The 13,712-nt window shown below is 37.3% G+C and overlaps 1 protein-coding gene across 12 annotated transcripts in view; it reads right to left on the bottom strand.

Annotated features, from left to right (window-relative positions):
* sema4d (semaphorin 4D) overlaps window positions 1-13,712 on the bottom strand; it is a 144,221-nt gene that overhangs the window by 61,452 nt on the left and 69,057 nt on the right. For 10 of the 12 annotated variants that reach the window (XR_010003453.1, XR_010003450.1, XR_010003452.1 and 7 more), the window contains one exon: window positions 730-842. The exons of the other annotated variants lie outside the window; for them this stretch is intronic. The gene's annotated coding sequence lies outside the window, so the exon portion shown is untranslated. The remainder of the gene's footprint in view (window positions 1-729; window positions 843-13,712) is intronic. 12 annotated transcript variants of the gene reach the window in all.

The raw sequence follows: 13,712 nt of genomic DNA on the forward strand, positions 1-13,712 counted from the left end.
TAGTATATATTTATGGCAGAACTGGGAAATGTTATTTTTCAACTACAAGTTCCATAACTCGGGTGCCAGAGCTAAGAGGGGGCCATGAAGAGACTTCCATCTTGCCTCTTTACATCAGCTAGAGGCCCCTATCCGCAATAACATGCTATGCTAGTTTTATATCTGGAGCAGAATGAAGAAGGCGGGGCCGGGAAGACATCTTTCCACCATGTCTCCTGTATCAATTTAATGATATAATGATATATAATAATATTATACTATACTAATATTATAATACATTGCATATACATGTAATATTAATAATAATAATATGATGTAATACAATGTAATAATTATTATAATTCACTATTATAATTGTATATTTATATTACATGCAATATTACTAATAATATTGCGATATAGTTGTATAATATAATATATTGTATGTATATATACTTGTAAACCGCCCTGAGTCCCCTTCGGGGTGAGAAGGGCGGTATATAAATGTCGCAAATAAATAAATAATATAAATAAACTCTCCTGTTAATTTTTAATGTAACTTTTATAAGCTTTATTTGATGTGGTGGTGGTGATCTATCATGAACAGAGGCATATTGCTTCAAATTCAAAACTCTTGTATATTTCACTAAATAAGAAATTCGGCTGTGCATTTTCATTATCAATTAATCTGGACAGACTACAATGGACATAGAAAAAGAAAATGCAAACAAAGCAAAGATTATACACTACCTGCCAACATTTGGAACTTTTCAATTCCTCTCCCAGGAATGAAGAACTATGTTTCAATCTTCTCTACAGTATAGCAACGAAATTCAACAAAGGTAGTCCAGAAATCTTCAGTGCTGTTATTAAACCAAAAACAAAGGGGCACATCATTACATTTTGGGCTTCATTGTTATAAAATGAAGTAAAGATTGCCTTCAGATAAATGATGAATTACTTTGCAAGGAAAAGAGGTTATAACATCATTTTAAAAGATGAACATCCAATCACTTTCTTAATAGCAACTAAATTAACCAAAGATTTTAAAGAATTACTGTACAAAATCCTTTGTATAGGTTTCATATCCGCTGGTAATAAAGCAAAAATGTCACTCCTCAAGCAAATCTGGCAGTCATACCTTTCCAGAACAGAAACCCCACACTCAAATGTGGGGGCTGCTATCCAAAAACGTAACTTTTCCAAGACCTGGCTATACTCCAAGACAAGGCCTTTGTAAGTAGACTGTAAGCCTGAAGTCAAGGAACTATCAGACTAACAATTCTAATCTGCTCATGTCATGTGGCATGCTATATAAACAAATAAATGAAAAATAATGAAGAGGCAGAACTGGATAGTGACAACTAACACTGGATCAGGATGGCACAAAATGTATTTTGATTTGAAGACCCCAGCATCAATGGCATAATTCATTCAAACTAAGACTGTCAATTTTATATACATTCATGTAATTAGATAATGAATTGCTTGTCTTTGGCACCACACACAGGGCAGTTCTGCTACAATACAATACAGAATACTACACAGCCAAGACATTAGCAACACTCCTTGTGTTTGTCTTTAACGTTCTAGGCTATCTCCAAAAATCAATCCATCTGAAGCCGTAAAAAAATATAATGGGAAAGCATTCAAAAGAGGTGAGCACTTTCACAACTGTGTGGGTATGTGCCTTCAAGCTACCTGTACTTATTGTGACACCATGAATTTTGAAGGGGTTTCTTAGGCAATTTTGCTATCTCCTTCCTTTAAGTCTTAAGATATACCTTAAAGCACACTACAGTATTTGGAGGTTTGTCATCTAAGTACTAACCAGGGCTGGCCCTGGTTAGCTTTCAAGATCAGGTATGGGCAAACCCAGACCTGGGGACCGGATGCGGCCCCTTGGGCTCTTTTCTCAGGTCCTCCTCTCCATGTACTGCACCACCATCCTATCCTTCCTTCTCCTTTCCTTCCTCTTTCTCCCTCCTTTCCTACTTTCTTCTCTTCCATCCTTTTGTCCTTCCTTCCTTCCATCCATCTCTTCCCTCCCTCCCTTCTCTTTTTCATTCTTCCTTTCCTCCTGGGGGATGTTTACTTGGGATAAGAGAAAGTAAAGAGGGAACATGAGAACCGATTTCAAAGGGTGTCCCATTGAAGAGGAGGGGGGAAGGGGGAAATTGAATTTCTGCTGCTCTAGAGACCAGGGCACAAGGGAGCAAACGTTTCAAATTGCAGGGAAAGAGATTTGATTAAAAGAGTGGGAAGAACTTCCTGAGAGTAAGAACTGTTGGAGAATGGAATAGGCTGCCTGGGGCGTGGTGGAGTCTTCTTCTCTGGAGGCTTTTCCACAGAGGCTGTCCTTTGATTGTGCCTTCTTGAATGGCAAGGGGTTAGACTGGATAGCCCTTGGGGGTTTTTTTGAACTCTAGGATTCTAGGATTATATATCAGGAGTAAGTAATACAGGTTCTAATGGATACATTTTTCTCTCCCATCCACCATCTCATCCTGACAAAGGCTAATCTTTTTGGGATTCAAATGTTTTCTGTCTTTCCTTCACTTTCTGCCTCCAAAAGAGAAGTGGAAGAGGAGGAAATGGCAGGGAGGGGACTTGGGGAAAAAAACCCTCCCTCCCAGCCTGTCCACCTTGCTCCAGCCCACCATGTGGCCCCCAAGTTACAAAGTTTGCCCATGCCTGCTTTAGTCATAACTACAACAAGAGAAAACCTTCCCGTAGCCTGAAGCCAATCCCTCCATGGACTTAAATTCTTTTCTGTGGGAAATGTTCTCAGGCCATTGTGTCACCTCCCTCTTTTTTATGCCTTCTACCCAAGAAGCTGGTTGATCAGAACTGAAATGTCAGCTGCTACTGTGATAATCTAATGTAGCAAAAAGCCATTTGAAATGTGGGATTTTTCCTTGGCAGCTGCCTTTAAGCTCAGCAACTGTTTAATTCACAATTATGTCTACAGTTAATGCTCCCCAGTCAAGGTGGATTTTGAATCAGATTTTTTGAAAAAACAATCAAAGTGCTTTTGCAGCCATTACACAGGTATCAGAGCTTTTTAAATAATTGCACCATTAAGTGTCTTAAGGCTTCCTGGATAGTCTACAAGAGTATCAAATTGCATTAATTCAGGGTTGACTGTAAATGGTAGGAAACAGCTGTTGCTTAGAAGACTAAACTCTGAAGTGCCACAGGGAACACAGAGAAAGAACAAACCAACAAAAACCAAAGACGGGTGTAGCAAGAGTACAGAATGAGATGAAACCATAACCTTTTCAGAATGGAAAAGCATTTATTAAGAGACTTTGATCTGGCTATTTTTCCTACCTGTTTGGGTGCGATCACTCAGAAGGAATTCTTCATGAAATGAGGAACAAAAAACAGGAGGTGTTTCTGCACATATACACATGCATGTACTTACTAGTCCACCCATCTGATGTCTTCTCTTGAGGTGTTATTTCTCACCAAGGCATTAATGTAATATTAATATGGAATATTAACTAAGGTGAGATGAGTAACATCAGAGGACCTGGTGGGGGGTGTTTTCTTTCCACATCACAGACCCCCCATGGACTCCACCACTCCCTTCCAATGAAACCAGAAGTGATCAGAAGACAATGTCCGATTTTCAGAAAATACCGAGATAAAAAGAAGAATGTTCTACAGGAGAAATTTGACCTCTAAATATATGGGTCTCCATTTTTTTACCTATATATATTCTTCCTTACAGAAACCAATATACAGTAGAGTCTCACTTATCCAACACTCGCTTATCCAACATTCTGGATCATCCAACATGTTTTTGTAGTCTACGTTTTCAATACATCATGATATTTTGGTGTTAAATTCATAAATACAGTAATTACTACATAGCATTATTGTGTATTGAACTACTTTTTCTGTCAAATTTGTTGTATAACATGATGTTTTGGTGCTTAATTTGTAAAACCATAACCTAATTTGATGTTTAATAGGCTTTTCCTTAACCCCTCCTTATTAACCAACATATTCGCTTATCCAACGTTCTGCCGGCCCGTTTACGTTGGATAAGCGAGACTCTACTGTACTGTATATACAGTGGCGGGGGGGGGGGATTATTTAGTCAGATACCAATTGTACTAGTTCTCCCACTTAAAAGGATAAGAGAGGCCTGTAATTGACATCATAATTTGCAAATAAATTCGTGAAAAATCAGACAATGTGATTTTCTGGATGTGTTTTCTCATGTTGTTTCTCATAGTTGAGGTCTACCTATGATGTCAATTACAGGCCTCTCATCTTTTTAAGCGGGGGAACTTGTACAAGTGGTATCTGACTAAATACGTTTCCCCCCCACTGTATATCTATCTTTCCTTCTTTCCTTCCTTCCCATAAGGAAGTTTATGTGGTTCACATAACTCTCAGCCATGAAGTAAAGCAGAGCTTTCCAAACATTTTTGGTGACACACTTTTTAGACATGCATCATTTCGTGGCACAGTAATTCAGTTTCACTAGCAAATTGGAGGTTAAAGCAACCCCTTAGAAGAGGTACAGACACATAGATAAATTGTAATAACAAACTATTTTGGGACCCAACATATCTCATAAAAACCTTTTGTTTATATTTTGAAAATACATGATCTATTGCTTATCTTACACAGACTCTGAGGTTTTTTGTTATGTTCGTGTGACACACTAACGTGTCCTGACACACAGTTTGGAAAGCTCTGAACTAAGGCAACAGTTGAGAAAACTTGAGTTCTTGAATTCTGTTAAAGGATTCTGAATCAACAATTGGCTACAGCCCTGCATCATATGAAAGATTCTCATCTAAGCCCACCAAACACACTTTTCTCAGTTGCAGCCCCTGCAAACCAAGACATTTCTGGGCTGTTGAAGAGCAGAGCAGGGAGAGCAGCAGACAAGTGTTCACTGATTTAATTTTATCTGGATGCAATTAAACAAGCATTGGTCAGAAACCTGGTTTGGGTGGGGGGGTCTCCTGTAGGTCCCTTTGGATGTTGTCATTGCTTTACAGTTGTTGTGTTCTGACCTCCACAATGACCAAACAACTGAATTGCAGTAACATAAGACCAATGAATATCCTCATAATTGTCAACAGAATATCTGCCAGTCATCTTGAACAATCTATGTATGATCAGTCACATCCTCAAATTCTACAATAATTTTGACAGAAGAACTATCTATGAAAATATTCACAAACCTAAAATATCTGTAAGTCTATTCTAAAAAACACAACTTAGAACACTCTTGGAAGGAATCAGCACTTGTGATGATATATGGTAACATATAAGCATTTTCTACTCCAGTCATAGCTCCTATCAGATGTATATGTCACAATTTTATTTGAAAATGGTAACACCAAGAAGTAACGCTAAAAATGCTTTCTTTAGTTTTAGAATCTAATAACTCCACTGTCAGAGTCTACATATTGCTTAACATAGAAACTTCAATCTATTCAATCAAATATTATCAACTTGTACTGCCAATCTATTTGTTAATGACATTCTTCTTCACCAGTGCTACTAAAGTTAATAGCTTAATTAAAAAAAAACAAGAAAAGGGAAAAAAAAAGATATGGATTGATAAAACAAACTTTCCAAAAGATCTTGCACATAGCACAATATATCTCCATCTCTTCTGATTTGCTAAATCCAGAATCACACATATGTTCAACGTTTCAAAACAACAGATTTTTATTGGGGAAGTCCCAATCTTATCACAGACCATTATTTTCTGAAATCTGAAAAACAATCCAACATCATAAAATGAAGACAGAATACACCATTCTGTAGTGGGGTGGATATGTGGGGAGGAAGGATATAAAAGCAGCTAAAAGCAATTAACAGATGTGGAAACTGCACTCCTGATGCACCAATAAGAGTTTAAAAACTGTACATAGCCAAGGTAATTTGCAAGAAAGAAATTCTCCCCCTCCCTTTGCCCTAAGGCCTATAATACCTCCCACTGCAACAGATAAGGTCTTGTATCAAGATGTGCCTGGCCAGCAGCTGTGCGTGCTTGCCTAAATAATAATCTAGTTGGGAAACTCTGGAAATTGCACAAGTAAATTCCACACTTTAAGTATTCTGCAACTAATTAAAAATAACATCTGCTCAAGAGACAATAAGGTGACTCCTACAGACCTGAATGAGCTTTGAATTTTCATAGGAAATTCTTGCTACCTAATGAAATAGTGCATGCTTCTTATGGTTAATGTTCAACTGGTTAAAATAAAGGCCTACGTACATGGACAAATAGATCCTTATGAATCCTAGTTTAAATCAGCATCAACTATTGTTTGCAATACTTTAATGCAATCCCACCATCACTCTTTCCCACCCACATCCACACAATTTTTTCACTCTATGTAAGTGATATACATCTGATTCTATAGGGAACACAAAGGTACTTTATGATATAGGGAAGAGGGGCAAAGCTATTGCCACACAATTCATCTAGATGGAATTTCTCAGATGGCCACTAAAAATCATTTGCAGTAATATCACACATGAGCTATAATACATCTATGACAGCAAGTGTGCCCCCAAAGACCTAGTTCCATAAATTCAGGACACTGTCCTCAGCAGAACTGCATGGAGATGGGTTCATTCTGTTGCTGAACAACAGATTTGGCCTTCCAGCACTTAATATCACACATTGGCTTTTTGCCTGACAAGAAAAATAAAATCCATGGAAAATAAATTGCTATTCACAGCTTGCCAGTAACCCTGACACAGTTACACATATTAGCACATTGGGGATTGAATCCCTGACTATCAACTCTAGTTGTTTCAAATAAACCCAAAATTAAACCCAAATTATAGGCCATGTAATAAGAAAGACTAGCTGAATGAATGGTGTGTGTGTTACATGTGTATTTGAGAATGTCATCAGCCACTACAGAAAGGGCAAATAGTGAGACAGAAGAACAAAACTGATAAATAAAATCCAAAACTGACAAGCTATTGGGGTGCAGCCAACATGCCAATTAGCCAACAATCCAGAAAAGACACTGAAAAAATACCAGATCAACTATGACCATGGCACTAACAATGAGCTGCACGTTACCCAGGGCTGAATCCCAAAAGCAAAGCAAACAGCAACCCAACTCAAATCAAGTAGAGCCCTTGTTTCCTGATAGATCTGAAGAACAATTTCTTGATCTTCATCTAGTCTACTATTTTCTACACTGATTATGAACATGGATTCACACAGAAAGTACATACTTGGGTGCCATACTGTATATACCGTATGTGCTGAATGGCAGGTGCATGAGCCGCCTATGTACATATTTTCTAATTCGGTTAAATCTCCCATCATCCTTTGTGTTAAGTTAAGACTGATGGAAGCTGCAGTCCAACAATATCTGAAAGGCCACAAATTCTTCATTTCTTTATGTTCTACAACAGTTAGGTATAATGCTATAAATTGCTTAAGAAAAAGTGCATCCCCTGATATGTTTTTCACAAAAGAACATATATCCCATCTTCCAGAATCTATGCATTTTATAAACCCAGGTGCACCTAGCATTCCTCCCAAATCATTGGTGAAACTTCAGGAGATGCACTTTCTCACACGTATAATACGCAGACATCACTCAGCATATTACCATTAAAAGACAACTAATTATTTTAGCCATTGTGAATGCACCATTGTGGTGATGGGGGACCCATTTGAATGTCAAGAATGGGAAACCTGGAACATATTAAATAGAATAGCATAATGGCAATCTTCAGAGGAAACTTCATTTTCTTGAGGCTCTGTTATTTGAATTAAAACAAAGCTGCAGATTCATTAGGAAAGCCGGGAATGCTTATACCTTTATTGTGAAACATTCAAAGAGGCCAAATACATACGAGTAAATGAAATTCCAAGAAGCAATTAAAGCATTTAAAATACCTTCCCTCCGTCTTTCTGCTTCCTGTTTATTCCTCTTTACTAAGAAAGGCACAGACATGTACCCAACTGCCAAATCTTAAAAACGACCAAACACTGTCAAAATAAAAGCTCTGGAGGAGAACCACATATTTATTAGAACAGAACTCTCATTCCACATTTCATCATACTTAAGAGAAAGGAGGTAAATATCCACTAGATTTAACTTAATGACATTCATACAACTTTTTGTGTCCATTTTCTAGTGAGAAAAAATCTATTTAGCAAAAATGTTATTTTTACATTAAAAAGTGCACATGGCATAACAATCATGACAAGTAAACAAAGATAATTCTGAAATCCACTAATTTATCTGGACATCCCACCACTACTTCCAAGACAAAAATAGTTAAGATTTTCTATAAAGGCCAAAATAATAAAAAGGAAGAAAAACAAAAAGAAAAGCAGCAAAAGGTTTTTCACTTTTTTTAAAAAAAATGAAGAATTATTATAGTATCAAGAAAAGGAAAACTACTGGCTAAGTTACAAGAGAACTTTCTGGACCTGCTAGAAAGCTGTCTTTCTAATAACTGTGAAGAATGAAGACGCATTATGTAATAATCAAATGCAATGCCACCAATGAAGGAAGAATGAACAATTCCCTTGGGGCAAGTTTCTTTTAAGAACATTTATTCAGCTGGATTGGTTCATCTCAACTTATCCACTCTTGGAAGAGAGAGAAAAAGATTACTGGGAAACTTTACCAGATTAACTCATGTTTTATAAGGAGATAACTCAGGTTTTGTAAGAGGGGTTAATCAGAACCAGGAATGGACAGACCTTTGGGGAAAAACTTTACTCCAAAGGGGCCGCGGCGGCACAATGGGTTAAACCTTTGTACCGTTGAACTGCCGACCTGAAGGTTGGCAGTTCAAATCTGCAAGACAGGGTGAACTTCCATCTGTAAGCTCCAGCTCCTGTCAACCTAGCAGTTCAAAAACATGAAAACGTGAGTAGATAAATAGGTACCAGGAAAAGACAAAGAGCCGCTCCAAGCAATCTTGCCGGCCACACAACCAGGAAGTAACAACGCAAGCTCCTTGGCTTGAAAATTGAGAAAAAAGAGCTTCCCCAGAGCCAGAGATGAGTACCATTTCCAGAAGCCAGAAATGAAAGAAGAAGGCTCTGCCTTTGTTTGTGTTTGTCCGTCCCATTGTATATGATTGTAAAGGCATTGAATGTTTGCCTATGTATGTAAATGCTGTAATCCGCTCTGACTCCCCCCTATGGGAGAAGGGCGGAATATAAATAAAGTGTATTTATTATTTATTTATTATTTATTTACAGTATTTATATTCCACCCTTCTCACCCCAAAGGGGACTCAGGACGGATCACATTGCACACATATAAGGCAAACATTCAATGCCATAACATAGAACAGAGACAGAGACAGATGCAGGCACGGGCTGGCCTCGAACTCATGACCTCTTGGTCAGAGTGATTTGTTGTTGTTGTTGTTGTTGTTGTTGTTATTATTATTATTATTATTTCTCTTTCATGCAGTAACTGTTTAAAGCATTGGATATATTTGCCTTGTTCCCTTACCTTTATTACACAGTGTTTGCTTGTACCCAAAGCACTTTGATTTCTCTCACCTTGATCAAGAAATGGCATATCATGCTTTTTACTGACGGTAAGCTTTCCATTGGATGGTCATTCAATCAATAATTAAGCAATTGGGATATACTGACATTAATTCTCCATATGCAATACCACAAATAAAAAGACACCATACTAGAGAAAAATAGTGATAGGTTACAAAAATATGGTGTCTTGTCTCTTCTTCACTGGGCATCCCATGCTCTGTGCTTTGCTATGTGACTTTTGTGGTGAAGGTTGTGGTTCTTCACATTGTATGTATATATTTATCTTATATTCTGCCTTTATCTCCAATGAGGTGGTCACACATGAGGTACAGAGAACCATTGGTATTCATTGAGATTTGGTTCCAGGACTCCCTCCCCAAACCCTCATGGATACCAAACTCTGTAGATTCTAAAGTCCCATTGTATACAGTGATATAGTAAAATGATATTTCTTGTATAAAATGGCAAAATCAAGGTTTGCTTTTCTAATTTTTCAAGATTTTTGGAGACATGGATGGTCAAATCTATGGATGTAGAATCCAAGGATACGGAGGGTTACATTTACTTGAATCAAAAACTAGTAGGAAAATGTAAAAACATAATCAAATAAAATATCATTTTAATACATAGATACTTTAAAACAGGAGCCCCCAATGGCACAGTGGGTTAAACCGCTGAGCTGCTGAACTTGCTGACTGAAAAGTTGGCAGTTTGAATCCGGGGAGTGGGGTGAGCTCCCACTATTAGCCCCAGCTTCTGCCAACCTAACAGTTCGAAAACATGCAAATGTGAATGCATCAATAAGTACACTTCCAGCGGGAAGGTAACGACGCTCCATGCAGTCATGCCGGATGACAACGGAGGTGTTTATGGACAACGCTGATTCTTCGGCTTAGAAATGGAGATGAGCACCAAGCCCCAGAGTTGGATACGACTAGACTTAATGTCAGGGGAAAACCTTTACCTTACTTTAAAACAACACAGAATATAACCTAAAAGCCAGGGTGGTGTTCCAAGCAGCTTTGATTTTTAAAAAACTATAGAATTGTGCCATGATCCCATGTCGGTTTTATTAAAAACTACTATGTCCAGGAGACCCTTGGTATTCACTGGGGTTTTGTTCCAGGGTCCCCCATGGATACCAAAATCCGTGGGTAATCAAATCACGTTAATTATAATGGTGTAATAAAATGGTGTCCCTGATATAAAATGGCAAAATAATAGCTTGCTTTTTTAGATCTTTAGAAAAAATATTTTCAAGCCATGGAGGGCTGACGAATGACAACTAGAGTAATGATTTATGACAACGACTGGAGGGAGGAAATAAAAGGTGGGAATTTGTTACTTTCAGTATGAGAATTTCTAGCAGCACACACTGATAAGAAGTCACCTTACAAAATATGTTGGGAGGCAAGCACATAAATGCCATGATTTATAAATACGCTTCCCATCACTGTTAAATACATCTGTTCAATTAAGCAGAAACATAAATCACAGCACTCTTGGAAAGAACCATTTGTTCCTTCACACAAAGATCTTTGCTGGTATTTAAAGCAAGTCACTTTGACCTTTATGCTAATAACTGGGTATCAGAAATCTACAGCATTTTTCTACAATACAACCTGCTACTCTCTGCTGTTCACAAACCCAGGTGCCTGTCTTTCAGTAGTTCAAATTTCTTTTCCAATTGTGTGAGTATGGGGAGTTAATGGAGAATGTTCTCGTTGGCATTACAGAGAACTTTAACTCCTGCCAAGCCGAAAATGATCTCCCCATCACCACCCAACATCACCTGCTGAATGAGTGACAAAGAGAAAAGTCACTAACAAGCTGATGATTAACTATTCAAAACAGTGACTATATGAAAAAAGATTTAACAGGACTTCATTGTCTCAGTCTGTATTGTAACAATGGAAGACCATGCTCGTAAGCACAGTTTTAATTTGAGTAATTATGTGGCAGGAGTGCGAAACAGAAATTTGAAATTGGATATAAACTGTAGAAGAGTTCAGATTATCATGGATTCAAGTTTTTTCAGGGGGAGAAGATAGTGAGCATATTTTTCTGCCTGATACTTATCCCCCACCCCTCGAAACACAACAAAGGTTTTGTAGCTTTGTACTAGAATGATTGCCAGAATTAAAACTGAAGAAGGCTCTTGTACCTTTTAAGGGGTGTTTAGAAGACAGAATAGTAGTGGGTGCTGATTGTTGGATGACAAGCGACAGTTACTAAAATGATCTGCTTCACAAAGCTATTAAAAGTACAGAAGCACTCTTCAGTTTTCAAACTGGCAACTTGAGTTAATACAGCCTCAAGTTTCAAGCTTCTTTTATTCTAAACTTGAAAATTAAAAAAACCATCACAGCAAAAACAGTCCTCATTCACTTATATTATTTGTAGTGACAGTTCACTTTATAATTATCACTACTTTGCTATAGCTCTATCAGCATTTATTACAAAATAACTCTTACTTTTGTTTCTAACAAGCCAGTCATATTTGATATGTGTTCAACCAAGCTGAATATAGTGCACCAAACATGTACTGACACCTGGTAAATGCATGACGAAGTTTATTAAACTGTTTCAGGGATGCCATCCATAATGAGATACAAATTGTACAGGCCTGAACAAAGCGATTATGAAAAAATGAGTAATGCCAAATGGTTCACTGACCACAGTTTTTGGACAAGAGAATCTTCAAAGTTCTAACATTGGAATCACCATATAAGCAGTAATTTCATTTTAATTTATTTTTCTTCTACCCACATCCCTTGACTGCACTCATCAGGTTTGATATCCTAATCATACTATCATATGTAGAATTTTCTAGGATTGTTATTATTATATTTATTTATATCCCACTTTATCTCCCCCGAAAGGGACTCAAAGTGGCTTAACATAAAAGCAAATGTAAACCAGAGTATAATATATCAAACAAATGAAGTATTATTCACAATTTGTGTTCGTGTGTGTGTTTAATTACACAGAAAAACACATACATTGAAGTCTATTTCACACTGAATTAATGCACCACTTTGATCCGATTTAACCACTGCATTTTATGGAATCCTGGGATTTGTATTTTTGTGAGGCTCAAAAGTTTCCTGGCAGAGAATTATAACCCCACGAACCTTTAAATTCCAAGGAATCCAGAAAATACAGCCATGGTGATTCAAGTAAGATCAAAGTGCTATGACTATGTAGTGTGAAAGAGACTTTAGTGTGGGTAATTAATTACTCACATTTATTTCTTTAAACTCTATGTCTTTCTGCAATATAAACATTCCCATGGTAGCTTAGATGCATACACGCTAAAACACAAAAATTCTGAAATCATAAAGCAGTAGGTAGAAGACATGCTGGATGAAATTAAAGGTCTAAGCATTCTGTTCCCATTCTGTGTCTAAACAACTATCCCTTGAAAGTTCATTGGCAAGACAACAGCATCCTCTTACTTGTAGCAACTGGTAATGGAGAGACACTAGATCAAGCACTGGAGTTATTAATTCAGGTAAAATCATAAGGGGAAGTCAGGTCAATTGTACAATAAACATCTCCTCAGGAGCACCTTTCATCACCATGCCATTCACCCACAAAACTGTCTGCCCGGTATTTTCAATCCAGATGTTATTACAGAAACTATTATCTGGGGGGCAAATGTTACAAAGGAATGTCTGTTTTTACAGCAAGGTCAAGATGTATCTACAGAATCAGGAAATGAAGGATTTGCATTTTGCCTTCTTCCATACTTTACTTCGTAATAACATTTTCTACAAATCTCAAAGAAAACTGTCCCATGTGCTTCAGCACTGCTTTGGAGAACTATTTCTTTAAGTGCAAGAAACAAACCCAATAATGGACAAGAGAAAAGACAAGTCACAAGGCTAATCTTAAAGCAACCTTTTAAATGTGTGTATACTTAACAAAGTTTTATATTTGCATCTATTAAATACCCTAAAGGGAACATGTCTGATCTTGAAAACTAAGTAGGATTAGATGAGAGACTACCAATCAATACATTTCAGAGGAAGGAAATGGCAAAACTATCTTGGATTATTATTTGCTATAGAAAATCCTACATGGGAATGTCCTAAGTCGAAATGTGACTTGAAGGCGCATACATACATACATACATACATACATACAATTTCAAGCAGCACTGTGGAAGTGGGATGGTGAAATCAGAAGTAATTTAGTT

This window comes from Anolis carolinensis, chromosome 2, assembly GCF_035594765.1.
Source record: "Anolis carolinensis isolate JA03-04 chromosome 2, rAnoCar3.1.pri, whole genome shotgun sequence".
Classification (NCBI taxonomy): domain Eukaryota; kingdom Metazoa; phylum Chordata; class Lepidosauria; order Squamata; family Dactyloidae; genus Anolis; species Anolis carolinensis.